Below are 9390 nucleotides of genomic sequence, written 5' to 3'. Positions count from 1 at the left end.
CATCCTTGTCACGTATGTAGCAACGAGATCCTTTGAACTGCACTGTATTTCCTTTTCTTGTAGCAGCTCCCACTGAAAGAGATTTCCAGACAACTTTGGAACGTACAACACATCATACATAGTGGCAGGTTTAGCATCACTGACTTTGAAGATCATGTTCAGTTTAACAATGCCAAAACCTTTGGCTTCAACAACTCTGCCATCACCCAGTTTTACAGACTGTGGGTTTGAGAACTGCTGGTAATCTTGAAGAATTTCTTTATCACACGTCATGTGTTTTGATGCTCCAGAATCGATCAACCACTCAATTTGTCTTGGTCCTTCAGTAAGATTCGCATTTTTAGCAACGAATGCACTTTCAGAGGAGTCTTCTGCATTTTCACAGATCACATTTTTGGCTTTGTGGTTTTTGATTCGTTTTTTCCAGCTTGGACAGTTACGCTTTATGTGTCCTTCTTTTCCACACTTGTAACATCTCCATGAACTTTGTCTTTCAGCTCCCACTACTTTTGAATCAATCTGCATTCCTCTGTGAACTTGTGTTGACATGGCTGATGCACCACCTGATGTAGCAGCACCGTAGTCATCAACATTAGCTGCTCTTCTCTTCGTTTATTAAAGCTTGCTGAACAAACTGCAGTGTCAAATTGTCTATCTTTGTCTCCAGAGCTGTAACAATTGTAGCGTAGCTTGGTGGTAAGCTACCCAGGAGTGTTACGATCTGATCTTCTTCTTCAATTACAGCACCTATTGCCTTTAGCTGATCAGTCAGTTCCTTCATTCGTTTTAAATGATCATTTAAGCTTTCCTTTTCTTTCATTTCACATCTGAAATATTTCTTCTTTAGAAACAGTTTATTTGCTAAAGTGTCTCTCTCAAAATGTCCTTTTAGCGTGTCCCAAGCCTCTTTTGGTGTTTGGCAACTTGTTATCAAATACAGTTGTGGTGTACTCACATTCAGCACTAACAAGGAAAATGCCCTTTCTCTCCGTCTCTCAAACTCTGCCGTAGCTTGTGCGTTAGCATCCGCAGTTAGCATATCCGTCTCAGTTAGCATACCCCATAGTCCTTTAGCTTTCAGCAAATGCTCCATCTGAAACTTCCATGTTGCCCAGTTCTCTGGTCCGCTCAGCTTGTCAATAAACGTCTTATCATCCATTGTGAATTCCACAACTCCGTTTATCTGACTCAGCAACTAAGTTTACAGAGCTTTTTTAGCGACGCTCTGGGCCATAACCTGTTGAAAGCAGCCATTTTTATTTAACACAACAGAACAACAAGGATGCAGTACTTAGCAGACGCAACAGATGGCAGCACACAGCCACTCCATTAACAACCATTGAACAAATTACTGCTTCATATTTCAACAGTCTCTTTAAATGTGAATGAGACATTTCACGCCCCGCCCCCCTCCAGGTTGCAGAGCATTCCACTCCACCCTGTTCGGCCATTTTGTAGTTTGATAGTAGCGATACAATTATCTACAGCAGGGCTCTTCAACTCCAGGCTCGAGGGCCCCTGTCCTGTAGGTTTTAGATGTGTGCCTGATCCAACACACCTGAATCAAATGGCTGAATTACCTCCTCAGTATGCAGTCAAGTTCTCCAGAGTCCTGCTAATGACTTCTATATTTGACTCGGTGTGTTGAAGCAGAGACACATCTAAACACCTGCAGGACACCGGCCCTTGAGCCTGGAGTTGAAGAGCCCTGCTCTAACCGGCAGAGAAACAAGGACTTCGAAGAGGCTCTGATGCCGGGGAGGGGGGTGATGTAAGGAATCGCGTGGGTTAATACACCCAACAACTGAACATTTGGACTTGTCTACTTGCAAACTTCGGCATAACTGAACTTGACTACAAAATCACTGCGAGAAAAAAATGGCGGATTCACGAAATAGGTAAGCCGCCAAGTCCATGACCTTGTGTTAGCAGTTGCACAGCAAATACTGTGACGTAATAGACAAGAAACGTAACAGTGAATAGAGAAAAACTGAACAGACTGAAAAAGAATATAAAGATATCTACGCAGCACCGGGAGAGAATACGTTTACATTTTCTGCACTCCTAGACACTCAAAGTACACAACAAAAATGTATTTAAGGGCTAAAAAAGTGGATTTTGCATGATATGTCTTCTTTAACTGTGGAATGATTGCACAGCATGTATCTTTAATGACTTTAAAAAAACAAGAATTGGGTGCACAAGTTTGAAATTATTTAGGATTTTTGCTAATCCACACAGAGTCAAAATTACACATTCAGGCTCAGATATATACAAACACCCCCACTGATATTTGGTTAAATATCCCTTAGCAAGTTGTATTTCTGCCAGTCACTTTTGGTAGCCATCAACAAGCTTCTGGCATAATTCTGACTGGATATTTGACCACTCGTCTTGGCAGAATTGGTAGAGTTCATTTAAACTGGTTGGTTTCCTGGCATGCTCCCAACTTTTAAACACAAATTTTCAATAGGTCGAGGTCGGGGCTTTGGGAAGGCCATTCCAGAAGCTTATGTTAGCCCGCTTTATTGATTCCAAAACCTGGTTTGATTTGTGTTTGGGATAATTGGCTTGTTGGGGCAATTTAAAGAATTTGGAGGTAGCCCTCCTTCTTCATTATTCCATCCACTTTGTGTAATGTACCAGAACCTCTGGCAGGAAAACAGCCTCAGAGCATGATGCTACCACCACCATGTGTAACAATTGAAAACCTCACATTTAATCCTCCAAGCATAACTCTTGTCATTGTGGCCAAATTGCTCAATCTTTGTCTCATCTGACCATAAGACTTTCTCCAGAAGGCTTTTGGCTTGTCCATATGAGCAGCTGCAAATTTCAGTTGAGCTTGAAGGTTTCACTGTTGGAGCAGGTGCTTCTTTCTTGGTCGGCACCCTCTCAGTTTATGGTGATGCAAAACTTTCGTCACTGTGGACAGTTTCCAGTTCATGTCAGGCTTGATTCTTGGTGATCCTTGGGTTGTTCTTGAACATCCTGACCAATGTACTCTCATCTGAGCGTGACAGTTCAGGTCTTCTTCCAGACCTTGGGTAGGTGGCGATACAGCCGAATAACTTGTACAATTGTTTGAACTGATGACCGTGGAATCTGCGGATGTTTAGAAGTGGCTCCAAGAGACTTTCCCAACTTTTGTAAATTTGCAATTCTCCTTCTTAGATCTTCACTGAGTTTCTCGGACTTTTCCGTTGTTCTGAGGATCAGTCAGTCCAGTGAGTGCTGTCAAACAGATCCTTTATATGCTCGCAAAGAGACACTGAGGGTTATAGTGCTGTGTCAAGTTAAGACATTGTAGAACCTTCAGCACTACTTATTAAAAGACTTAAGTGAGTTTATGTGTATATTTGAGCTTGCATAATTTTAACCCTGAAATATTACACATATATATATATATATATATATATATATATATATATATATATATATATATATATATATATATATATATATATATATATATATATGATTTTTCCCAATTCTTGTTTTTTAAAGTCATGAAAGATATGCCATACAATGGAAAAAGACTTACCATGACCTTCATGTTGATGATGAGTGCATGTAAATGTCTGACCACAGCTGTATTTTGACCAAGCAGGGAAACTGAGAGCAGAAGCAGTGATCTTGCATATTTTCAGGTGACAGGTGTAGCCAGGGTTTCTGGATTCTGGCTCAGTCCACTTTATCGCCTGACTTTGCAGTTTCTCCAGTTTTGCAGCATTTTCAGCTCAGTTTTTAATTTTCCTGCTGGTCTAAAGGTAGTGAATAGCTGATGGTGGAGCACTTAGCAGCTAAAAAAACCCAGAATCCTTCCTCAGGAGTTAATGGAAACAAAGCTCAAGGCAAGTGAATGCTAACAAGCCCAAAATGTTATTTGAAAGGTAATGACATGTAAGTACTCAGCACTGAAGTAGAAAAAAATAAAATCTATTTGTAATTCCCCATAAACATAAAGTCATAAGGGCCTTTTTTCTTTACACTTTAAACACTTTAACTGACTCACAACCACAGCCAATTTAGAATCACCAATTAACCTAACATGCATATCGTTGAACTGTGGGAGGAAGCCAGAGTATCCGGAGGAAACCCACGCAGGCACAAACATACAAACTCCACACAGAGAGGCCAAACCAGGAGATTCAAACCAGGAATCTTCTTCATTTTAATCTAGAAACATGAAGCACACACTGATCTTTTGTGTGAAAGTTTGATATTTTTTCCCCTTCTTAATTACTATGTAATAGCATCACTTTACATCTACTCTTGGATGTTCTTAAAGGGCATTTGCTGAAGCAACTACTGTTCTTAAAGTCATTTTTTCCCTCTGAAAACAATTTTAATGTCTGAAATCAAATGCTCTCTTAAGACACAAATCAATGAAAAGCATCAAAAACTTAAAGAAATCATAATTCCGATGTTTAGGTTTGGGTATGAATGGAGGAGCGGCCTCTTTCGTATCTTTTTTTTCTTTAATTAGAAGAAATTTGTTGCTGTCATAATACTGTGAAACTTGACGAGGGTCCTGCTGATGGTTAGCAGCTGAGAGGAAACAACAAACACGGCCAGACAGAAAAGTAGGGGACGATGGCATGTTTTACAGCCCGTGTGCCACATCAACCGGAAACATATAATTATTTTGTTTTATGCTCGGGTAATAAGTAGACAAAGATAATGTTCGCCATATTATTAAAAATCTCAGTATCTTTCAGTTTTTTTTTTTTTTTAAGTTCAATCAACCTTAATAAGACATTTCAGTTTAATTTATCATCTAAGACCTCGTGGAACAACGGGCAAACTCTTCCTCCCTGGTTTTTGTTTGTGTTGCTTCGCGCATGTGGCTGCTTGCTGGAAAGATTTAATATGATGCTTTATTTATGGTGTGTCATTATTTATTTATTTGATTATTTTGTAAATTATTTATCTATTGAATTATTAATTCTTCATCATGACTTTTCTTTACATTATTCATGACTTAATTTGAGATTATTGCATCAAGATGCCGCATTGTTGCAGTGTTGGGTCGCCTTTTCACATCAAGTCAGACAAGGATATTAAATCTCCCTCTCGGGCTATTTTTCCTTGACGTGAAGGAAGTAGAAAAACGATCCTGAAAGCTCACTATTAACATAAACTGTAGTCACAGCATAAAGAGGAGGAACGGTTAGTCTCGTGACGAATACTGAATCGCCTTTTGATTGATCATCTCGAGGCACGAGCTGGAGTAGAAATAGTAATCTACTGTGTAATTGATAATGGAATTGGCCAAAAGAAGATATGTGTGGAAGACACACATTTTATTGCCTGTTTGCTGCAGTGGATTTGCATCATTCCTCCAAATCTGGTGGTGAATTGCTTAGACAATATAATAACTTTATTGGTATAGCAGATTTTTAAAACACACAATTAAAGCACTTCACAGTTTGGGAAAAAAGCAAAACAAACATTAAGGACGTAAACCACGTACAAACACACAATCAAGCATGCGTCAGAGTCAAACAGCTTCTCAGAGGAGGGCGAGGCTTTGATGTCAATAACGGATAATTTGTTCATTCATGTAGTCACTGAATTATAATTTCTATCACAGTCTATCAAGTGTTATTAAAGCCCTTATAGGAAAAAAGTATTTCTACTTGACACCCATCCTGGTAGACCCCCACGGAGTTATTTTGGACGAACAGACCAGGACCCTGAGTGGTCCAAGAACCATAAGTTTAATTTTCCCACCTGGGCATAAAGGAAAAAAAGTGTAAAACACCAGTCAAATCTATTTAAAACTTGTGTTAAATGCTTTGACCCTAAAATAAGGTTTAACCCTGTGACATGTCACTCAACAATAATCCTGTGCTATTTTGAAAACTGCTGCCCCAGGATTTTACAATCAGAGAGGAGGAGATGGTCATGCTAACTAACACACAACAAAAATGATTTACCCACCCCCACAAAGAAAAAGTCCTTTCATTTTTTTCTCAATTTTATTTATGTCACACTAACAAACAGTCACCTCAAGGTGCTTTAAGGGAAGGATCCTACACTCAGTCACAGAACATAGGGCTGGTGTTAGGTGAGGTAGTTAGACATCACAGCTTTTTTCAATAATGTAAAGTTAATAAGTTTCATGACATCCCACCAAAGCACCTCAAAAAAATGATGCAGATTCATGTTGTGGATGATAATAAGCACACTTAGGCCTAGAGAGCGATGGGTGACCGCTTGGCAACCTCTGGACGCTGAGGGAAAAATGTGTATTCGCTGAATATGGAGGTTGCTGGCTGTTGCTAGAATAAAATTGGTCACAGAGACGGTCCTGCACCTTAAACCTCCTTGTGATTGATTCTGTTGCCCTGCTAGTTGCATGTAACACAACAACTTGTCTCCAGATATTCACCAACTACTTGCTGAGCACTAGTGAAGCTTGAAAAAGTGCTGCGCAAACTGGAAACAAAAACCAATCACCTTCAAAGTAAAAGTTGCACTTTTTGGAACATGTTGGTTGCAGTGGCAAGGCACAACTTTTACTTTGAAGGCAAATCATCTCCATTTCTGGGTTGTTTGCACTCCACAATTATTTTCAGTTCAACTTTATTTATATAGCGCCAAATCAAAACAGTCACCTCAAGGCGCTCGCAGACGTCAGACTAGTCCTTCAGCAACCACGTGTCAACTTGTCAGAGAGTACACATTTTCCCTAATGATGTGTGATTTTGAGGGTCTCACTGACCGGTCTCTAGGTCAGCATGAATGAATGAATAAAAGCATGAATGGGACTATAGCAGCTGATTTTACAGCAACCATCAGTCAGGGACTGCACATTTGTCCCTAGCAAGGCGTGGCTGTCCTGGGGTTCCCGACTTGTCTCTAGGCCTGTGTGACCGGAGTCTTGACTGGGGTAGAGAGGTTTAAGGTAAAGGTCAAAGTTTAAGGTACAAATTGACATAATTGGACTAATTTGATAAGTGATGCAGGCTTAAAGCAACCTGGATTGGGACCAAACATATAAAAAAAGATTGCAATGATTTATCAGTAAATCAATGCATTTCTTCACTTTTCTCTGTATATCTCTTTTTATGTAAATCTCTAATCTCCATTCACTGCAGCGTACAGATTTCATACAGCAGATTCTTAATCCAAAGCTGAAACAAAACGAAGCATGAAGCCATCAGGACACATTACATGTGGTACTTTAAAGCACTCTTATAATAAGAATATGGGAACTTTCCACAGTCACTCTCATCTCTGCCAGTTGGTTTTAACTTTATTCCAGGTTTATTCCAGTCACTGTTTGAGAAAAGCATAAGCTGAAGGCCTTTAAAATGGAAATACGTGAGTGTTACTGTTTAGAAAGGAAATCAATTTCCTTGCTTCTTATGTAAATGTAAATAATCAAAATGTTGGATGCTCTGCTGCATTATCAATCAGTTCGTGAATAGTGCTCTGCATATACACCCTGAACGCTGATAACATAATCTCTGTATCGGAGAATATACACATTCTTTGGGACCTTGTACATTTTAAAAAGCCCAGTGTTCTGCTGTGTGCGTTATTGACAGTTTCAATTCATATCAGCCGACATCTCCTAAGCGCTTCATGCCGGATCAAGACTGCTGTGTTATCTGAATTGGAAGTGGGAAACTAAAGGAACCTGTCATGTTGTATTCACAGGGAGAGGTGTGTGCAGCAGTGTCTGATGTATGGGCTGCAAGATAACAGTCCCACGGCGGCACACTGGGGCCACAGAAATATTCCTCTTCATCACTCCGGCGCTGCCACTCGTACTTTGACACAGATATAACTGTTTATATGCAGCCCATCTCAAAGCAGCAACATCCTCTTAAAAGCTCTCAGGAAGCGATCTGTTCTCCTGCAGCACAGTGTGCTGGTTGTTAACGTGTCAGATGTTGGCAAATAATGTTGTTAAATCTTTATCAGTCCCTATCAGAAACATACAAGAGCGCCGCAGTTTCCATTCATCCATAGCTTCAATAAGCAGATGATAAACCCAAAATAAATAACCGCCGCTTAAAAAATAACTGAAAATATTCCAGTTCCAGTTATAACGTATAACAAGAAATGTGCTTTGTACAGCCGATCGATAACATTGCACTTACATTGTTTCTGTGAGCGGCTTCCGGTCATCATTGTGTGAAGCAAAAAGATTACTGATTACTGGCCCAAAAAATGTACACAAAGGCTTTTAAAAACATGTTGTGGGAAGAGGTGTGCTGTTTCAAGGCCACTCGGAGATAGAAAATGATCGGTTCCCAGTTTTTCCACACTTATACATCAGGTAAACACTGAAATGCTTTTATGTTTGCCTAAATTATTCCTAACCGATCTCTTATTTAGGCCTCTGTGTGTCCAGTCTTAGTAATAAAGACAAAAAAATAACATCTGCAGAGGGGATTTTGCAAATCTTTGCACATAGGTTATAATTTTAATCTTATACATGTTACTGTGCTGACCTGACCATCAGTACCTCAGTGATGTAGGCAGTGTCTCCTCCCCCATGTAACCAGTTAGTTTGTTTGTTCTCCTGCTGAAATCTTTAACCGACCCACAGCTGTTTCTGAGCTGTAGCACAAGCTTCTTCATTTTTGGTGTGGTGCAGACACACATATTATCACCTAGGCACAATTTGTGTTAGTGGTATACACAAACTACCCCTATACTCGAGATGTAGTTTTGTGTATACTCTGGGCCATAGGATGGGTGTTTCAGTCATCTGCTGTCTGTCATCAGTCAGCAGAGGGCTCGACCGGTAAGCTATCACAAGCTAACAGCAGCGGTTCCTGCATGTTGTTGGCAAACACGTCTTTACTGCACTCGCATGCATCACCTTTCTCTGGCTGCTCCCCTGCACCACCCAACTGCTCGATCAAAATCCACTGCCTCAGACCGTCTGCTCCCAGACCACCTAAAAATAAACCAAATACCAGCAAAAAATGTTTTAATTATCAAACACAACAAAGAAAGAAAACTATAACTGTTTCAACTGCACCACAGAGCAAAAAATTAAATATTAAGTCAATCTTTTCTAAGTCCGTGTTTGTAAATGATTTAATAATTAATCAAAACACTGATTTATTCTAAAACCTGGTTAAATATATATGTTTAAATGAATCAACAGGCACACAGGCAGAATCCTCGAAGCACAGGGCCGATGAGGAGGAGTTTACACTTAGTAATAAAGCAAAAATCCAGACAGCGTTTGACTTCATGACTCTTAGCCGTGCGCGTGGAAACTGGAAAACACAAAAAAATGTTTTATTTTGATATCTGTCGTCCGCCTGGTCCTCACTCAGAGCTTCTGTCTGACTTCTCAGGGTTTTATCTGATTTAGTGCTCAGCTCAGATAAAATAATTATAGTGGGTGATTTTAAC

Source organism: Archocentrus centrarchus, chromosome 16, assembly GCF_007364275.1.
Source record: "Archocentrus centrarchus isolate MPI-CPG fArcCen1 chromosome 16, fArcCen1, whole genome shotgun sequence".
NCBI classification, from domain to species: domain Eukaryota; kingdom Metazoa; phylum Chordata; class Actinopteri; order Cichliformes; family Cichlidae; genus Archocentrus; species Archocentrus centrarchus.
This window is presented reverse-complemented; position numbering follows the sequence as displayed.